Source organism: Cygnus atratus, chromosome 5 (genome assembly GCF_013377495.2).
Source record: "Cygnus atratus isolate AKBS03 ecotype Queensland, Australia chromosome 5, CAtr_DNAZoo_HiC_assembly, whole genome shotgun sequence".
Taxonomy (NCBI): Eukaryota; Metazoa; Chordata; class Aves; order Anseriformes; family Anatidae; genus Cygnus; species Cygnus atratus.
In genome coordinates, this window is record NC_066366.1 from 56,961,055 (window position 1) to 56,981,627 (window position 20,573).

Sequence of the window (20,573 nt, forward strand, 5' to 3'; positions counted from 1 at the left end):
TTTGTTGTCAAACTGTTCTGTTCTTAAGAGCGTGGCAGCTTGTTAGCCAGTCATGAGATGTCAACAAACAGGGCAAGCATTTGCTTGTTCTAATGAGCAAATCCTCTCCTTGTGTTGGATAATTGGCTAATTTTCTATAACTCTAAACAATTTCTGGTGTTGTTTGAGGTTCATTCTGTTCTTTCAGCAGCCCCCCAAGCCAAAAGATGTTCCAGTTACAACCCAAAGGGATGTGTGGTTTCAATTGCATTTCCATTTTTTTAAACTCCCAAAAATGTACATTTGTGCAACTCAAACAAAAGCAGAGCCATTCCAGTGATAACTAGGCATCAACAACCTCCTTCAAATTCTTTTAAGCTGTACTTTGGGCTGGTTTATCCAAGAATTCACTACTGAACAACAACAAGAAAAATTCAAGTTGGGTTTGGATTTACTAGGAGACAGTTCTGTCCACAGTATTCAGGTGATTGGCCTGTTGAGCTTACTTTTGTTGATGTTAAATTTATTGCAGCAAAACAAAGTGCAAGAGCTGGTGAGTTTACCAGAAGATGAAGCTTATCTCCCTGCATGTTGGGTCATCCTGAACTGACGTGCTTGGGGTTTTTTTTACATCTCTTCATGGTATTTTTCCCTTTGAGTCATAAAGTGATCGATCCACTTCGTGAGGATTATTATTGATTCAGGCATCAGTGTCTGATCTTCAGCAAACGCAAGACTGGAAGAGCAGGTCCAGCTTCAGGTCCAGCCAGAAAGCTCATGAAGCAAGCAAGGCCTTGTCCTTCTTAGCAGGAAAAAGGTGAGGTGGCTTCCTAAAACAAAGGCACTATCAAATAAATCCTATGTTCAACTCAGTGCTGCCTATAGCAAGCACTCAGAGCAAGCTGGTATCTCATGCTATAGCAGTCTAATCTATCTGCCTCTATCTAATCCCAAGTAAGTTGGTGTTTATGGGTGATTCCTGACTATTCTGCCCCTGTAGTACTGCAGAAAATATAAGATTGCATTTGAGACCACTGATCTTGTGGGATTCTTGGTACCAGGGGGTGGAATAGCAATAAAAGGTAAGGATATGAGAAATGATCGGAGGGGGTATGAAAGAAGGTTTTACAGTCACACATGGTGCGGGGAAGGTGGCTGAGGAAGAGTTGTACGTTATTTGTTGTACATGAGAACTGAAGGGTGCTGGGTGAAATGAGCAAGTAGCAGATTCATTTTAAAATAAACAAGGGGAAGTGCTTGTTCACACAATGCATAGCCGAACTGTGACTCATCATTGCAGGATGTTGTGGAGGCCAACAGCCTACACAGGTTTAGACAAACTTGAGGAAAAAAAGCCCAGGGAGAGATACTAAATATGATAGCGCAGATGCTACCTATATTTCACAATTCCTAAATCACTGGTTGATGGGAATTAGGCTGGGGTGGCATAAGCAGGGGATAGGTAACTCAATACCTGCCTTGTTTCCTACCTCTTCCCCCAGGAATCTGCTTCTTTTTGGTGTCAGGGAAGGCTGTGCTAGCTGGGCTTTCTGACTTAGCATGCATCTATGTTTTGCAACACAAGCTTATTTGTGAAACCAATTGTGGTCATGTTGATGACATGGCGATGGGCAGATTGCCATGGGGGGGGTCTGCTGTGTGTGTGGGACACGCACAACATGCCTCTGGAGCTGGGTAAGTGGATGGCCAATTACACATCTGAGAGTGGGAGTGCCTTTATTCATTTGCTTTGCTTCCAGGCTGTGTGATAGACTGTTGTGAGCAAAGTCTCGTCTGAGGAGTGCAGCTTTTGTCACTTGGGGTTTTACTGTGAAGGTGAAACTGGTGACTGCCCCACAAGGACCAGTTAGTTTTGCTGTCCAGGGTTTTTCTCAGAGGTGAGTGAAGGAAGGGAAATGCAAAAGTCTATTTTGGCACTGCAGTCATTTATAATAGGCTGTCTAAGCACAGGGTTGACAACGTACTATTGGAAAGCCTTGGTCTGACAGCCTCGGCAGTAGATGATGTGAATTGCTCCCACACCTGCACCCGTTCCTCTCATGAACAGCCTGGACGTGATGATGAAAGTTTCTCCTCTCCAGCTTGTAGCTAAAGTGTAAGCACATAACACCAGGGAATGTTGGCAGGGAAAGGGCAGGGTAAATGATATCATAATCACAGAGGACAGTGAGCCTCTAGCGTTGCACGAAACACTGTGCAATCAAACATCCCTACAGAGCAGATGGGCCTTCAGCTGTGAAAAGTATTTTCTTCCTCAATTTCAGGTAGAGAGTGAGGTGGAGAGACCTGAATGCCAAGAAAAATGTGAAGAGGTAAATCCCAAGAGCCGAGCTTGGGAAGACAAACAAATACCACAGTGAAGTGTCTTTTTTTTTCTTTTTTTTTTTTTTTTTTTTTTTTTCTCAGAGGTAAATCTAGTGCCATTGTATTAATGATCTGTAGTAAAATGTTTTCTCTTCTGTCTTTGCTTTGGCTCATTGAGATTAGCTGAAACATCCAGTTCTAAAAACATGGAAAATTCATGTTTTTTCCTGTGATTTACTCTCTCCTGGCCTTATGTACAGAAAAAGGATATGCTCATGTTTGATCTGGCTTGGTTCTTATGTCGATTCTCTGAACATTTTATAGATATTGGATCTGGTCATGTTCCCCCCCACAAGTCTGGAAGAGTTACTGGATCAGTCAGAGGAAAGCAGCTGTACAAATCAGTTATCAGCTGCTGAATGTTTGGAAATGGAAACTACCAGGATCAATCAATTAAACAGTTTGGTGCCTTGCTCCTTCTGCTAAATTTATGGAAAAAAAAAATCTCTCTGCTCATAACGAAAACCACCAGAAGTCATCCTCTTACTGCTAGGATTGCTCTTCACGTGCTAACATTTTGCTTGCCAACGCTGTGCTGTGGAATTACAGATTATCTCCCTGTGCTATTTGAGAAGGTGATTTGTTGTGCAGTATTTTGGTGAGATGAAACAAATTGCAGGAAATTGAGCTTGGATGGATGGCACCGGGTCCATACTGAATTCCTCAGGTTTTAACTAAGGGCCCTTTTTGATTTCATATTCATTTTCTCTGCTTTAAACCATACGGAATTAACTGTCCTTGGATGAGGAAGGGATGAAGTGCAGAAACTTCTCCAGCTTTGTTCTTTTCTTGTCCTGCCAGAGCTGACTCCTGAAGGGGATCACGGATCTGATGTCAGCAGTCCTCTTCTCCAGGCATTATAAAGTGCTGCGCTGAGTCCCAACCACTGCCTTTAAGTCATTTAAGACAAGAAAATCATTAAAGAAAAATCCGGTGTCAACAACAAATAGAAATACTATGCTGTCTTTGGGAATTCATATCTAAAAGAGGAACCCCACTCCCTGTTAGCCATGAACTGAAGACCATGGCTGACCATGGGGACTGGGTCTCTGCACACCGATGCTGCAATTTGTTTCACACACCTCCTCTGGCGGTTTGGCACTGCAGGAAGGACACTGTCACCATCAGACAGGTCGGTGTACAAGGCCATCAAAAGGGAGAGGATGCATGAGAACTGATTTTGGGGAGACTAAAGTCCCTTTAGCTTTATGTCCTTTCCTACATAAGAAATCCTGGTAACGCACCAGCTCTACAAGTTTCTTTTTAATGCTGCTCCTTCCTACAAGTGCACAGAATGCCCCTAACGAAATATACTCATTTATAGTTCCCAGTACTTTTGTTTGAAGAGGTCTTGTTAAAAATGAAACTCCTTATTCCACACCCAAAAGGAGGTTTGAGTTAAAGACAAATGACTTAAGCCACCTGGGAAATACATATGTGCTTTGCTGTCTTGTTGAGCTCACAGCCATGCTGCTCGAAATGAGAGGATTGGGAGTCATGGGCTGCTCCTGTATCCTTCTTACAACTTGCAAACTCCAGAGCTTGCTCACTACAACACACTGAGCACAGAAAAAACACAGACAACAGTCTCAGCAACTGAAACATATGCTGGGATGTGGGAACTGTACAAACCCTCAAAGATGCCCCCTCTGGCCACCTGTCATTGTCTCCAACTGTCCCATGACAGCCCTGCACGGTGGGATATGCATGGTATTTCATCCTGCGAAGTCTTCATGCTTATCTCCTTAAGCTACCCCAAGACCCCTTTAGACTGGATCTATGTGGCTATCCTTTCTTAATAGGGGAAAAAATAATTAAAAAAAAAAGGCACTGTGGTTTTTATATTGCTATTTTCTCCAGGTTCACAGAAAAGATAATTTGTTCTGCTCATCCATGCAAAATTTCACCAACCTGAACTGGCCTGATTACTTATCCAATTGCATAATTGTTTTGATTACAGAAAGCTAAATAAAGACTTTCCAGAGTTTTGTTTTTGTTTTTGTTTTGGTGGTGGTGGTGGTGGTGGTTTGTTGTTGTTGTTGTTGTTGTTGTTCCCCTACATTTAAGCAGGTTTGAAGCACTAGAATTTAACTCAGCTTTAAAAAACAAAGCAAAACAAAATAAAACTTTATACTTTGGAAGATGTTAACTTTGGCTCCTAAAAGGGATTAGCCATAATACTAAACACATGCTATTGTTACTCAGGAAATCAGAGACATACAGACTCTTTTTTTCAGTGATTTTGGACATTGTCTCTGTGTGTAACTTTATACATAAATAAGAATTCTTTCTCTCTCACCCCACCAACGTATTTTTAATATTGTCTCTGGAAAAGCTTTTCTTAAACACGTTAAGGAAGTTTCTTCTTTTTCAAAGATTCCTCCTGCCTCCCTCCTTAAATCAGGAACTTGGGTGGCCTCTTTTCTGATAAAAGGACGTCAGCCTTGTGAGCTTTGGGGTTTCAGCTCTTTCCCCAAACATCTGTCCCGGCTTACGCCTGCACACATGGTGAATGAAGCAGGTGTTCTAGGAAGACTCCAGGAGAAAATGTTATGCCAGCAATGTTCCTGTAGCAATAACTGCAACGAACAGAAATTTAGAACTACCTTGGCAGCAACACCCATGAGCACTTTTGATCCAGAGACTACCACATTTTAAGGATTAATGGTTTAAGGATGTTTTGGAGCCCATATAGCCCTGACACCACCCCAACAACCTCAGGCAGTTGCTCCTCATTGTAGTAGGACAGGAATCCAATGGTGGTTCACCATCCCTCCCATTAGCACTGGTTTATTCTCAATTCAAAAAGTTTTGAGAGGAGACAGGATGTAGCAGATAGGAAAGGTAGGGGTCTGGAGCATGTGGTATACAAGGAGGGACTGGGGGAACTAGGCTTGTACAGCCCTGAAGAGAGAAGGCTGAGGGGGATTTTACTGCATATCTTCAGCCTCATAGGAGAGGTTCTCCAGTCCCTTCAGCATCTTGGTGGCCTTACATCGGACTACTTCCAGTATGTCCATGTCTCTCTTGTACTGAGGGACCCAGAACTGGACACAACACTCCAGGTATCACCCCCCCCAGTGCTCAGCAGAGGGGAAGCATCACCTCTCTTGACCTGCTGGCAAAACTTAGCCTCATGCAGCCAAGGATACCATTAGCCTTCTTAGCAGCAAGAGCACATTGCTGACTCACGTTCAACTTTGTGTAGCCGTGCCTAGTCATTTGCTCAGAAACCTGCCTATGAAATAATATTGGCTGGCCCAGATTTGAGGACTGACTATCCTCAAAAATATTTGGGGATCCAGGAAACATGGTCATTCTTTCACCTTCACAAATGCCTCATTTATGTGTCATGGCTTGCTTATTTCATTTGCCTTCCAGTCCCTAGACCCTCTATTCTGATGCTACAATAGCAAAAATAAATAAATAAATAAATAAAATCCCTCTGGAGATGAGAGTTACATACACTGGTAAGAGAAAAGGAGACAGTGTCATGCACTAGTAGAAGTGGAGCGCTTTCATTAACTGTGCCTCCATGCAGGGACTTCTTTCTGTGGTAGTATAGTTCCTCCTTTCGATTACTGCAGCACACTGTCAAATGTGAAAAGAAGGATCTTGAATAGCCCTTGATTCCTCTTAACTTACAGCAGAATATCAAAAGCACTGAAAGGTAGACCTGAAGAGGAGCCTTTGTCTAACAGAAGTTAAAGAGAATAAACATGGACCGCCCGTATTGCATCCAGCCAAGCAGGGAATGCCAGGTCTTTTCTGAAAAGAAGCTACATGAGATTCACTCACCTTTTCTGCTTTCATTGGTATGAAGTCACCGAATGTTCCTATTCCTTTTCTACATAAACATTTCCACTGAAGTCAAAATGACTATATAAGAGCATGAATTAGCTCCTTGCTTGCCAAGTCTTTGATATTCTTGGAAAACCAGTCTGTAGAGGTTTTAGCTATTACTTATTAACATGAGTATTGATTCTTGTATAATACAGTCTGCTAAGAATACTGTAATGTCACTGTTTAAATGTTATGGTATTGCAACATGTACTTGAAAGATAAGCCAGAACATGGTTTGTATTTGTCAGTCCAGGCATGTATGTGTACGTTACACCATCAGTACATGCTGGGGGCCACCCATCTGGAAAGCAACTTTGCAGAGAAGGACCTAGAGGTCCTGGTGGACACCAGCTGGAACGTGAGTCAGCAATGTGCCATTACTGCCAAGAAGGCTAATGGTATTCTTGGCTGCATGAGGTAAAGTATTGCCAGCAAGCCAAGAGAGGTACCCTTCTGCTGTACTCAGCACTGGTGAAGCCATGTTGTGTCCACTTCTGTGCCCCCACCCCAGTATAAGAAAGGCCTGGACATACTGGAGAGAGTCCAGTGGAAGGCCACTGAAGTCCAGTGGAGTGTCTCTCCATCACATAGCAATGTGCTAATGTTCTCACAGAGAAACTGACCATCACTGGTGCTCCTTAGGCTCCTTATGTGGGGAGTAGGCCCTCAACATGTGATCCAGGGTCACCAGGTTGCTGGGGAAAAAGCAGAAAGAATTGTTGTATAAATCTCACCCATGTGCAGTGATGAGGATCCCAAAACTTGCATCTCATCCCATTGGGATCCATATCCTGCACCCCATCAAGAAAGGGAGCTCAGCACTTTTCTAAGTGCGAAATCTACTCTTTTCTCTCAAAACATGAGCAAAAGCATTGTACTGAAGAAGGCTTTGCAGGCAAAGTCTTCCATAAGGAGAGAGCATTTAAGACATGGGACATCCAGTGTCAGTCTCTGTGTAGTGCCTGGGACAATCTCTCAGGCCTTCAACCTCTGTTTTTCTGGGGCTATCTGCACACTACATGTGAAAATCATCTACATAAGTTCCAGGAAGAAAGGTTATACTAAAGTACTTATGATCCTCAAGTGATTGCCTCGATCTTAACATTTGTTTTTGCTCTCTTTCTGACAAAATTTATCTTGAATTCCTCTGAAGTGAAAGCTGAGAAAGGCCTTCTCTTCGAGACCCAGAGGTTAGTGTTGTATCCTAGGGAATGTGTGACATAAGTGAGCAATGAACCTGGCCTTCCTGCAATCCCAGTGAGTGCTCTACTGATGGGATTGTCGCTTGTGGGAGCACAGCCCTGGGTTTCCTGCCTCAGGCAGCAGCAGCCTGTATGTGGTGGGAGCCCCTTTCTCTTGGAGCCTCCTCTGTGTGCTCCTTTATCTGCCCCGTGAGATGCACACGAGGAGTGCCAGGTTTGTAGATCTGCAGGCCCAGAGCATGCTGGCCAGAAGTCAGAGGAGCGTTAAGGTCAGGAAGTGAAGGACCTTTAATGTTTACTCAGGACCTTGTCTGCTGAGGGAGGGTTGTCACAGCCAGAGTTACTTGGTGTCTGACCACCTTCCCTATAGGAGGGATCCTTGGCCTCCCTAACCCCGAATGTGGGGAGAAAACCATGCCATGGTGCCCACCAGCAGCTTGGTGACGAGGATGACCATGGACAATGCTCAGATCCTGGCCTCAGCCTATTTGCTCACAGACAATAAGCTTTTATCTTAAACTACAGAGGTCCGTAATTCTATTTAGGGAGGTGCTGGGTTTACTTTACAGTGTACCAACGCACCTTGAGAGATGTTTTGTTTCTGCTGCACTTCCTCTTGGGGAAGCATTGAATTTCATTTTAGTATTTACACCTGATGGTTCATTACAAGTATACCAATGCTGGCCCAGCTATGAGCACAGACTATCGCCCACACAAAGGTAATTGCTGTATCAGGTTATAAAGCCTTCGATGACAGGCAGTATCTCCCTCATGGACAGAAAGGTACTTTCTAACAAAACCTGTCTGAACTCTCTCCAACTAAGTGCCATCTGTATGATCCCTCTGTCTTTATCTCTTTAAATAGGGTTTGCTAGGGAAGATTTTCATACCTGTGGTTCTACCTCCATTGCCAAAAAGTGGGTGGTTTGAACAAGTCGTTGCTACTTGAAATCCTGCTGAGGTACATTTCAGAGGAAGAAACAGATGAATCCAACAGATAATGTCACGGCTGAAAGTGAAGAGAATCAGCAGACATTATGCAATTTTTGAATGAGAAAAACTATTATTTATTGTAATTATGAAGATGAGCAACTCTAAAAAATAATTAACACATTCAGCTAATGCAAATATTTCAGTATCAGCACTTGAACATACCATAGCATGAATATAGTGGTATATGTACACACTATGGGTGCACCATACAACTTACATCCAAGCATTTCATTCATAAAATCCAGATTGCCCTTTTTCTGCCGGTTCTGCAGGCAGAGAACAGCTCTTTTGACATTCCCCTCTGCCCGGCTTTAGCACTTTTCTCCTCTGCAGGTCCTGGAAGAAAAACCTTTGGGCCGTGATCCATTGTGGTGGCTCAGTGGGGAGTCTGCACCTCCAGAGAGCTGTCGCCTGAGCAGGAGTCTGCCTATGAGGAGATTTTGGGGCATCAGGGCCTTGGTCAATACACCTCTGGAGCACAGACATCAGCTGGGAATGGCCGAGTCTGAAAATCACTAGTACTGTTTTCTAAACAACATGGCGGATAATTAATGACTGCATTATAAAGAAATGGCTATGATAACAACTTCAAATCGACTTTTGGCAGACTTCTTTGGCAGAGTGGATCTGAAATAGCAGAGAGGATCTCATGGGATTTGGATCTGTTTGCTGCACTCAAAGTTTGCATTCATAAGCTCCTGAGGACCTATACAGATCACTACTGACCCCCAAAGATGGGTGGCTTGGGAATGACTTCTTATTTAGTGTCCCTCCTCCAAAAGGATTAAACTTTCTGGCATCCTATGCAGAGTGTGATCCTTGAAACTACACTTAGCCTTTCTATGGGTAAAACTTGGACTCTGACCTACAAATGAGCACTTGTGCAGACTTCTGCTAATGGCCCACAGGGATATGCACCATGTGCAGGGCACTGCTGGCACAGTTCTTGGACTTGGACTCTTTGGGCAAGTGAAAAATGCCAGACTATTCACAAACGTTTTCAAGATTGGAGGAAGAAAGGAATGATACTCATTTCAGTAGTTACATTCAAGGTTTTATCAATTGCGTCAAGTTCTTTAAAGTCTGAATGTCTTCTCTTCTTTCCCTTTCTTTTCTCATTGTTGTACTATCTCACATATGCTTTTGTAAGCTAAACTAAACTAAAATGGAAAGCAACAGAGCCATCAACAGAGCATTGGAAACACTGTTTTGGCCCATCAGATATGGGTCATACCGTTCAAATCTGTGATTAAGCCACTAACTGATTTGATTTCCTGGAAGACAGTAAACAACAATGTGAAAAATATTCTCCAGAATCAGACCATTGAAACACTTATTTCTGGGAAGCCGGACTATCCCACAGACATGAACAAGTATTCCTTTTGTGTCTGCCAAGCACTTACTTGCTCTGCCTTAAAATCACTTCTCCTGAGACCCCTTCCAGCCTCAGGCTTCACACCACATTTCCTTCCTGGGCCTCTCAAGTTCAGTTTCTTGACTTGCTTTATAGTCTCACTGACTGCTTTTTCCTTCTGTAATCTGAGGGCAACATTTTTAAAGTTACTTTTCATGTCAGGTGCCTCTTAGATGTTTAAATAGTCCAAAAGAAGACCCATTAAAAGAACAAAGATCTTTCAACCTTCTCATTCTCAGTAGTCTTGGTCTTGGTATGCAGTTTGCACAGTATGGTAAGTCCTAAACAATTTGCTATCACACAAAAATTATTTAAAAAAAAATGAAGAGAAGGGAAAATGATGTGTTGTGTGCCTACAGGAGGAAATGACACACATATGCCCCCTTTTTCAGGCCAGCAAACAGTCTGAGTGGTTGCTTGAGTCACAGCTGCCTGAAATGGCTATGAGTAGAGAGCTCTGGACTCGCTAAGCCAGGAGCCAGAGAGATGCCATCCTTTGTCAAAAACAGGGAGCAGAGCTGAACCAACAGCCAGTGTCAGTTTGGCCACATGAAGATACACATCAGTCTGTCACTTCATTCTGCATAAGCCCGCTTTTAAATAACTGTACACAAAAGCCACTGCAGCCATAGCAACAGTTTTTTTTTTTAAACAAACTATTCCTCAAAATAGTTTTTATAGATTGATGTAACCCCTTCTTCAGCAAATGTTGGGGGACGTATCCTTCTATGTAAGTGTTTAAATATGAATATTTGCGTATTTAATATAAGTCTGTGTATGTACAGGTACATATATGTACGTATATATATACTGAATGTACAGCAGTGGTGAAGTGCTGTAAGGCGCAGAGCTCTCACAGTATGCTCAGCGGCTCGAAGCACTGCTCACTGCCTTGCAGGGGGAGCCCTTGCTCTTCAGGTCAGATCACCCTGTGTGCCAATTCAGCCACCAGCCTGACAGCAACTAACCCGATGGAAAATAACAGCATCCTTTTCTGCAGTGTTAGAGAGCTGATGGGGCTGACGGGAAGCCCAGTGAGAACCAGAGCTGGCTGTGGGGAGCAGAAGGGCTGGAGGAAGGGACACTGCTCTTTCAGCATCTTTTCATGAGGTCAGTTCAGTGGATTCACAGCCCCAGCTGTTCTCCTGGAAAAGCTTTTTTCTCTTTCCTGTGATTGTGGAAAGAGCCTAGGGAGAAGAATCTTCCTTGTATTAGCCTTACTAAGTATCCCTCATAGTGCCTACACTAGGATTTACAACAGCTTAACCAAACAGGTCACAGAACTGATTAAAGTAAATCCACGGAATCCAAGACGCATGAATTTCCACACTTTAACCACATCTGTTAGTTTTAACTTCTCATCTTTTCTTGTCCACTTTTGCAACATGTCTAAGGCAGCATCACATGGCCCTGAAGATTAATGGCTCTTTGAGCTGTTTCTGTTATTTGAAGACAACTTGTAATGGGAGGGTTTCACTGGAGAGCAGTGGAACAGCTCAGAAAGAATATTAACATACTTCAAAGTCGTATTATATAGCTATGACAGCTAGAACAGCTTGGACATTTCACCTCATGCCTCTTGCAAGTCGAAAGATAAGAACACAGTCCCCCTAAGGTAAAATATTGTCATATTTCTTACTTAACACTCTGTATACATGAAAAATGACTCTCAAAGTTACTCAAATAATGGGAAAATAAGCATTAAGTGTTCATCAAGCATGTGTTTTCCTTAAGATGACTGTTTTGCAACTTTATATATACACCATGAATCATTTAATCTGATTATTTAAACTGCTGCATATACATCTACTCTTTTTGCACTATGAATCCACCTCCGAAATATAAAATTCTGGATGAAATCATTCAAAAGCTCAGCCTGCAAGTCCGTAAAATGACTTGATTCATTTTTATATTATGGAAAAATGGTTGTCATTAATTGAAGAAAGCTGTTGGGTCAATTGGAACAACCAAAGCTTGGCATGAATTTATCATATCATATAATTATTTCATATATGGTGTTAGGGTAAATTGCTATTTAAGAGGAGATAAGGATCTTTTAGTATGGATTTCCTGAGCTTGGTTATTATAGAATTCTGATAAAGTTGGTAGAAAAACTGGGCAAATGCAGGAATAATTGTTAGTGAAACACACAGACAAGCTTATTCCTCTGTACCAGCAGCTGAGGCCTTAGGGAAGAGCTCTGTAGGATAAAACAAACCTGCTCTTGCATCTGGGATAGGCCGACCAGCCTTGGTAACTCATACTTATGAGAGAGGTGTGGATAAACATCAAATACTATTAAGGTGCCACAACCGTGGTAGCAGTTTCCCCTGTTTGCTTTCCATCTGCTTCACCCAAGGACCAAAACACACGTGTTAACACAGCAGCAAATGCATACGGGATGAGCAACCAGGGCTCAGCTGATGGGAGGTGGCTCCTTTAGCCATGAAGGTCCCCTTGCTCATGGAATAGCTCTAAAAAAATTGATGTTTTGCAATAAGATCCATTGACGGCCAAAACTGTTTTAAATTACAATAGCATTTGCCAGTTACACATCATATGGTTTTATTCCTAGTGGTTCTAAGTATACAACAGCTAAGAAGGTGACATGAAGAAAACTTAGGAAAATCATATCCCCAGGTTTTTCCTCATGCAAGATGCATGCTCCATTCAGACACACGGTCCTCATATTTCTTGCTGAGCCTTGTTACTTAGAGTGTCAAGGACTTTGGGGTATAGTCAGCAAAATGGTCTATAGACTTTTTTCTTTTTTACTGTTGTAAAGTTAGAACTCCACATCTTATTGAAAAAAAAAGTCTTTTAATTTCTTGGAAAAGGCATAAAGATGGAAAGGGGTATGGTGCTGGAGCCAATCCGCACTTCTGCACACACACCAGTTCTGCTAGTTTTAATTGCTCCAAGACTCTATCCTATGCTATAGATCAGACATCTGAAATCAGTAATTTGGTCTGGCTGGTTGAATGTTGAAATCCTTGCTGTAAATGAAGCCAAATTAGCTAAGGCCCCGCAGATTTTTTGGAGATGTAGCAAAAGAAAAGGGTAAAAATAACAGCAAAACCGAGATAGAACAGACAGACAGCTCTCTTACATAAAGAGCGCTCTGAATTGCAGACTGCTGGTGTGGCTGTCTGGTGAATGAGGTGTAAATCATCCATGTAGTCCCTTGGCTGAACCAAGTGATGGGTAATCATATTTTTTCCTCATGCTCAGGGGTGAGAAAGGGAAGAACACGAGCAGTGGCACCCGTAGTGTACCAAGACGAGGGACACAGGGCATATTCAAGACACATGGCATCCTCACACACAGCTAGAGGAAACCTGGGCAGCAGATTGCAGCTCCCTGCACAAGGGGTGATCAGCCAGCAGCCACATGATGCTTCGAAGCAGAGGAAGCCCAGCACTTCTCCAGGCCCACGGCTCCCATGCTGCTAAGTTAGCCAGATCCCTGGCATGGGGGCTAAATCAAAGATGCACACTTAAATTGAACAAAGCAGGATGCCCAGGTACCAACCCAAAACCTTGGTCTGTCTATCAGGATGGAGGAATGGCTTTGTGGCACATTGTGGCATGTGGCTCAGATGGTTAGCCTCTCATCTCCACTGCCAGCTGAACATGGACCTCAGCTTCCACTTCTGATCACACATGACCACTATCTACAGTAGGCAGCTCAAATGTTGTCTTCACCAGCAAACATCTGGAGACTTACAGGGCGCACAGCTGGAGCCTCACCAGCTGTTTGGTTGGAAAGTGTGGTGTCAGGAGGGCCTGTCCCTCACCCCTGCTGCAAGAACATTGCTGTGGAGCAGCAGCCAGCCTGGCCATCAGCTCCCATGGCTGTGGGACAAGGCATTCACAGCAATACCACAGTGCAGACCAAGAGCTGCCGGAGTAGCAGTGCCTAGAGCAGAGGCTCTCACTGCATTCACTCTGGCTAAGCTGACATTTCCCTTGCCAGCACTGTGTCTGAAGATCATTTTCAACCTGTAGAACAAACCTCAGATGCTTGTTTCCATGTTACAGGCTCTACTTTGCTGCTTTTCTCTTCACACTTCACTAACAGCCCTTCAGCAGTTCTGAAGTGAGAACTTCTGGGCATGATTTGCCCCACTGGGGAAGTAGGATACAACATGCACCCCATTACACCAGCAGGCTCAGACCCAGGAAAATTATACTGCTGTCCTGCCCAAGGCTTCTGCCTGGAAAATGGCAGCTTGAGTCTGACCATGGCTCAAAAGGGTCCCTTGCAGCAAATGCTGTCATGATGTGCTGATCCAGATGTGCTGACCATGTGGCATTTTTACCCCCTGATGTCATTGATTCTAAGTCTCCGTTTGGGATGTTCTGCAAGAATCTGCTTTGTGCAGTTAATATCCCTCATAAAGATGCTGTCAAATGCATCCATGGCCCTTACTTACTTAGCACAGGCTGCATTAACTGGCACTAAATATAGTCCAATATATCTATGCTGAAAGATGCTGTGTTCAAATGCAAAATTAATGCATTAAAATTAAACAAGGCAAAGATCTGAAATACTAAAGTTACCCCACTAAACTCAGTTCAGTCCTCTCTTTATTCGGAGTATTTTTGCCTACCAGCCTTTCCATATTAAAAAAATTAAATATAGAAACCTTGGTGTCATTATTTCAGAAGAGAGGACCCAGTCTTTTTTCCAGTTACAGCTAATGGCCCAGTCTCGCTGACCGTAGGGAGAAAAACACCCAGGTGTTAGCTGTAAGTTAAAAAATGTAAGGCTCCCAGAAGCTTTCAAATCACCTCATTCTGCAAGTTTCTGCTCATAAACAGCATATAAAGCATTAATAGCTTATAAGTAGAAAGCAACTGGTGAATATTTAGATGGCTAGTACATGGTTAAGTATTTTATAAAATGTAATAGCTCAGTAAATTTGTTTTTAAAGACAGTTTTAGTTAGCAAAATGTCTTTCCTTGACATGTTCATATCCAAGTAAATTGTGTCTGTATTCAAGCTAGTAGTAAATTGGTGCCTGTTTATAAAATATTCAAAAATGGAAAATTAATATAAAGTGTGGCCAAACTTCTCAATAAGAGTTTTTTAAAAAATAAATTTTTGGTGTGTTTATGCCTCTAAAGCTTACATTTTGCTGTATAATTAATTTAAATGACGTGCATACTTTGATGTTGCCTGAATTGAACATTGGCCTTTTACTACTACTGTTTTCTTTAATGTAAAATGTGTGTGGCATAATTCTCATTGCTAATTGCAACCTTATGGTAATACTCCATAGAGCACTGCTAACCTCATTTACAATAGCGTAAGAAGCCTAGGCCAGCTGCTAATAGATGTGTGCTGTCTTTTTCTTTCTTTCTTTCTTTTTCTGTTTTCCATTTTTTTTCCCCTATAAATAGAAATGAACACAATCTAAATCTTAAAACGCAAGTACTTGGGCATTTTGGGAGAGTTTGGATCTAGATCCAGGCTTCGAAGTCCCAGGCCAGACCCAGTTGTGGCAGCAGAGGTTCCCTGATTTTATGGCTGATTTGTTTTGCTCTCAGAAATGTGACCTCAGCGGAGGAGCCAACAAACCATTAAACACAACATATGCTGCCCTCTTGCAGCTTTAGCTGTGATAGCATTGTTAACACAAGAGGAAGGGCTTGTGTGCTCTCGCCTGCCCTCTTTTGATCTGTTCTGTAAATTGTCCAACCTTACAGTTACGGTTCTGCGTACATCCCGCTGGAGAGCAGCCTCCTTTCCCCGTCCAGCTCCTGACAGACAGCTTTAACCTTGTAGGTTTGAGTTTTTCTTTTTACAGAAGCTAATACACTGAGCTGTAGTTAGTTTAGCACTTTGCAATCAAGGCAGAATGAAGGCAGAAGACTGCCTTATTAACTGCACGCTGCAAAGAGTAGCTGGAAACAAGGCTCATGGGGATGGTTGAATCAGGCTTTAAAGCAGTCCCCATGCCATATGAATTCTAAAAATCACTCTGTATCTGACTGAGGGTGGCACACACGGTATTTTTAGCAGTGACGGGAAGGAAGACGAGCCGGGAGCGCTCGCAGGGAAGGCAGGAGGGGAGGACTTGTTCCTGCAGCCCCGCGCTGACAGCCTGCCCTGCCTCGTCGGGCTCGCTCGCAGCCAAATGCAATCGAGGGTTATCGCAGCTCCACGAGCTGCCATCTGTACCCTGGGCTGCCGGAGCTCCTTGCACATGTTTGTGGCTCCCTCAGCTATGAGACACACGTGTCCGACCTTAAAGGTCAGCGAGAGGTCCAAGAGATCACGTTCTCACCTGCCAGATGTAAAGCAGGCATAACGAGAGCTTGAAAGCTCAGCTGGGAGTTTACTTCAGCTTAAAAACTCGTCAGCTATTTAACCTGGTAGCTAACCCTTGCCTGCTGTCCATACCACGGTCATATTGCTCTACCCGGGTGGTGGCACCATCCAGCAGGAAGGGCAGGTCATTCCTTACACACATATGCAAAACACACACAAATTCTGCCTTTCTGCCATTTCATTCCATGTTTTTATTTTCTAGCAATGATGGCATGTATTCTTCATTCATACTGCAGTGATGCGCTCCAAGGAATAAAATTACATCTGTACTGATGGGTGATTAATTTCACTTCACAGAGTTTGCGACATGGAGACATCTACCAGCCTCAGTGCCTTCTTTTGGCGATGGATAAGCTTAAATTTCCTTTCATTCTGTGTCTCACGGGGCAAGGTGGAGTGGTGGTGTTTCGCCCTCTGCAAAGTGAACTGCTGACCATTGCTCCAGCTGCCTTGGAGCCCTTGCGATGCTCACCTGGGGAATGAAGAGGCAAGGTTCTTGTAATCTCTTGCATCTTCTTCAGAAATGCTAATTATAATCATTTGGTGTTCTTCCAAACGTTGCTTGAAGGGAGGGATTCAAGTTTTTAAAACTATTTTTGTGCTAATGGTTTGTTTTATTTTTATTTTTTTCCTGGAGTGTTTTTAAGTCCCAAGTGCTCAGACTTAAAGTTGAAGTGCAGCAGTCCTAATGGAGTGCCCAACCTTTCAACAACCTCACTGAAGCGATGAAATTTCCAGGCAGGCTAATTAATACACTGGTACGGCACCAGTCAGGTGTACCTTTAGCAGCTTAACGCTCAGCCAAGAGGATGAAATCCTCCTGCCCTCCACACACGCACATCTCACTAACAATAATGGATTTGGGAGCTAATCAGGCATTAAAACAGAGGATTAGCAAGCTGCAAACCGCAGCAATCACAACTCAATTTACACTGCGTGCAGGGCACTGGCAAAAATTACAAGGCGTGTTTTCAATAAATTAATGTCTAGATATCTAAAAGAAAAATGTGGGTGGCAGAGACTGTTGGATTTATGGAGGTGCTCAGTGCAGTCTATGATAATTTGGAATGATCAGCAGAAAAAGAGACACGAAACTGTAGCTTAACATGAAATTATCAAAGAGCAAGGAGCGGGTGTAAGTCGGTGACAACTATTAGCACTGAACACAGCTTTGTTGTGGTACCACGCACTGCTGCCATACATTTAACAACCACCTCTTTGAAGATGTGGGACGTGTAGCTTTTTTCTAGGAGCAAGTCCAGGGAGTGTGGGGCCCACATTCAGCTGCGTTCAGAAGGGAAACCACAAAAAGCTATGCTCCCAGTTTTTCTGCTTTGACTGCACTCAGGGCAAGGAGTGGAGCTTTAAGTAGGAGAAAACAGCAATAAGAGAAAAATAAGAAGAACACTGTTGTGGGGCCACGCCACCTCTACAGAGCCTTTTGTCGCTGAATAGCACCATGGCCTTCATGGTCTGTCTGTCTCTGTATTCCCTCTCCAAAGTGCCATGCTGGTCCTGAGGTGCTGCAGCATCCTCTTTGGAGCACCTCCAGTGGTACATCTGACTCCGTGTGGTGGCTATGTGGCATCCCACACTTTCCAGAACATGAGGAGGGGAGGGGGAAGAAGCACTGCTGTGACTGGTAGCAGACGCTTTGCACCTTGCTTTCCAGCAGTCAGGCAGCCCTCAAGCTGTACTTATGAGAACTGGAAGTTGTATGGGTTCTACAACTACCCGAAAGGATTTTGCAGAGAGGAGGATGTCAGCCTCTTTTCTCGGGTTACGAGTGATAGGATGTGAGGAAATGGCCTCAGGCTGTACCAGGGAAGGTTTAGGTTTGATCAGGAAGAATTTCTTCACAGGAAGTGTGGTTAGGCGTTGGAATGGGCCACCTAGGGAAGTGGCAGAGTTGCCTTCCCTGGAGGTATTTAAGAGAGGTGTGGACGTGGTGCTTAGGGACATGATTTAGTGGTGGACTTTGCAGTGTTAGCTGATGGTTGGACTGGATGATCTTAAGGGTCTTTTCCAATCTAAACAATTCTATGATTGTATGACGACAATGTTTGTCGCAGGGGTGGGAGGCAAAGCCATCCATACTAGGTCAGGATGGGGCAGGCAGTTTGTGATGGCTCCTGATGGTTTCACATAGCTGCTGGGTGAATGATTTCCCCCGCAGCTCATAGGGGACTGCTTTTAATGGTGTGCCAGCCCTCCCGAGCTGCCTGGTGATATTTGTCACTTCCCTGCAGAGCTGAGCTCAAAGCTGTAATTTCGTTAGAAGCCTTGTGTCCCCCCTCACCAAGAAACAAGTACAGAAGAGCAGCACCCTTACTGTGATGGAAACAGGAGCAGGCACACAGAGGGTGCCACTGCCAGTCGTGGTGGGGAGGAGGCCAAAAAGCTATCTCATAGTACGACCTCAAAGGGGTCTTCTGTAGGATCCAGGAATAGCAGCCCTGGAGCAGTGCCAAAGCACTGACATTTCTCCTGGTTTTCCACCAGGGTGACAAAGCCCATGTGAGCAGCTGCTGACATGTTGTGCTTGCTTACAAGGTGCGTGCCTGCCATGCTCTCGGTGAAGTGCAATGGGACCTCAAGACCGCCTTCCTGAAATCTACGGACTGTTGCTTGCCATACCAACAGCAGGCATGAGGGTAGCAACCTCCTGCTTCTGCCACCAAATTATTCTGCTACTCAGGAGACATTTTGCCCCATATAGCATGAATTAATGAGTGCTACCTCTTCCTTAGGGTCCCAAGTTGCAACATCCTGAGTTTTAAGGAGGCTAAAGGCAGACGAGAGAACAGTTGGCAAACGGGGAGTAGAAAAAAAAATAAAAAGATATGATAAAAGAAATGAGGGGTTCAGCAAGTGGGATTGACAACAGAAGGGAAAGCAGCTGAAGACAGGAAAGGATTTCAATCTAGAAGTGTCACTGGATGATGGAGTGGTGGCAAAGAGTTGAAGGCTGGCAGATGCTGGCAAATAGGAAGGTGCCTATAGCACTTGGCCCTTTATATATAGCACAGGAACCACCTCAGGATCTTGCAGGAGCTCTGAAAAGTTCGAGTCTCCTTTTGGTACATGTGTTAGGTAACATGCCGGAGGTTCTTCAAGTAGTGCGGCCCACATACGGCTTTGGAAGATGGTGTTTCCATGAACTGCCAGAGTGAAATGGCACTTCACTGCCTTTCCCCAAAAGACATTTAGTTTGGGCTTTTAAAATCACTCTGAAAACGAGAGTGATTTCACACTGGTTTTCAGACTAGCCACAGAAGTAAACGTGGACTTGGTTTCAAAACAACACTTCTGGGCTGGACAGAATTGCTAAGGACAGCCATTGAACCCAGGGCACTCCCATCTCTTGCACGATTAGTATTTTTGAGAGATGGATTACACCTCCTCTACCTTCCACACCTGCAGGAAGAGGAGAAGGACCTAAAGTATATCTTACATCTCCTGGCAAAGGATGTTGACTTTTTTGTAGGTAGGCCTTTCTACAGACAGACAGTGGAGGGGTCCTGTGAAATGGCTTTTCTGTGGTCAGCACATAAAGCAGGTGCTCCAATACCTCTTTAACATAGTGTGTAGAGAGGATGAATTACTTCCCTTGCACAGGAGGAGCATCAATATTGTTGCATGTATGCAAGAGACACAAGGGAGAGCTGCCACCTGCTGTTGAAAACATACTGGTTGATCTTTTAGCCAAAATTCTAACTGCTATAGGTGCCTCAGGTACTTCCATCCCACAGAGTGATATTTCACAGTGGTTGCAGGAAATCCGGACCCATCTTGCAATGGGGAGAAGTGTCTGCCCTGAAGCATTGCCGTTCTCATTTCTCAATCAGGAAAAAGACAAAGGATTTTGCTGATATTTTGAAATATCTACACTGTGACACCAACAGCAATGCAAAGCTGGAAGGTATCTCAACATTGCTGTGCCAGGAGGGAGTTTCGTGGAATTATGAACCGTACTGTCAAATTTGAGCCACAGCTGATCAATTAAACCAGTGTTTAGAGATGATCTCTGCAATGTTTTTTTCAAAACCCTGAGCACTCCACACTGCTATTGAAATGACTGCTGACGTCCTACACATCTGAAAATCTGCGTATTTACAGTGAGAAAATATTATTACTCATCTTCTGAAAAGACAGCTTATTTACTGAAAAGTTGGTTTTGAGTCACTCAGAATTGACCTTTATTCTTACTTGCTAAATGTCATTTTAAGCCAGTGCAGATAAATGTAACTTACTCTTTTTCAGAAAAGATATCCAATATTTAATATAAAGAATATGTTCATCAATTAAATAGCAAATTAATTTTGTTTAATGCTTCAATTAAAGAAAGAAAAAGAAATGCTGAAAATACAAAGCTATTATTTGTTTGTATTTTTACCAGGAGGGAAAGTGAATGAACAAAG

At 43.5% G+C, this 20,573-nt stretch overlaps 2 long non-coding RNA genes across 3 annotated transcripts in view; one reads left to right on the forward strand and one right to left on the reverse strand.

The window, feature by feature from the left end:
- Positions 1 to 232: 232 nt before the first annotated feature.
- On the forward strand, positions 233 to 2,749 carry LOC118250229 (uncharacterized). The gene is made up of 3 exons (XR_004779371.1): positions 233 to 796; positions 2,265 to 2,312; positions 2,629 to 2,749. It is a non-coding gene; the product is annotated as an uncharacterized LOC118250229 (long non-coding RNA).
- A 360-nt stretch (positions 2,750 to 3,109) lies between these two features.
- The window catches only part of LOC118250228 (uncharacterized), a 35,777-nt gene continuing 18,313 nt past the window's right edge, over positions 3,110 to 20,573 (reverse strand). For both annotated transcript variants that reach the window (XR_004779369.2, XR_004779370.2), the window contains 3 exons: positions 8,300 to 8,418; positions 6,831 to 6,902; positions 3,110 to 3,254 (listed from right to left, as the gene is read on the reverse strand). This is a non-coding gene — a long non-coding RNA (uncharacterized LOC118250228). The remainder of the gene's footprint in view (positions 3,255 to 6,830; positions 6,903 to 8,299; positions 8,419 to 20,573) is intronic.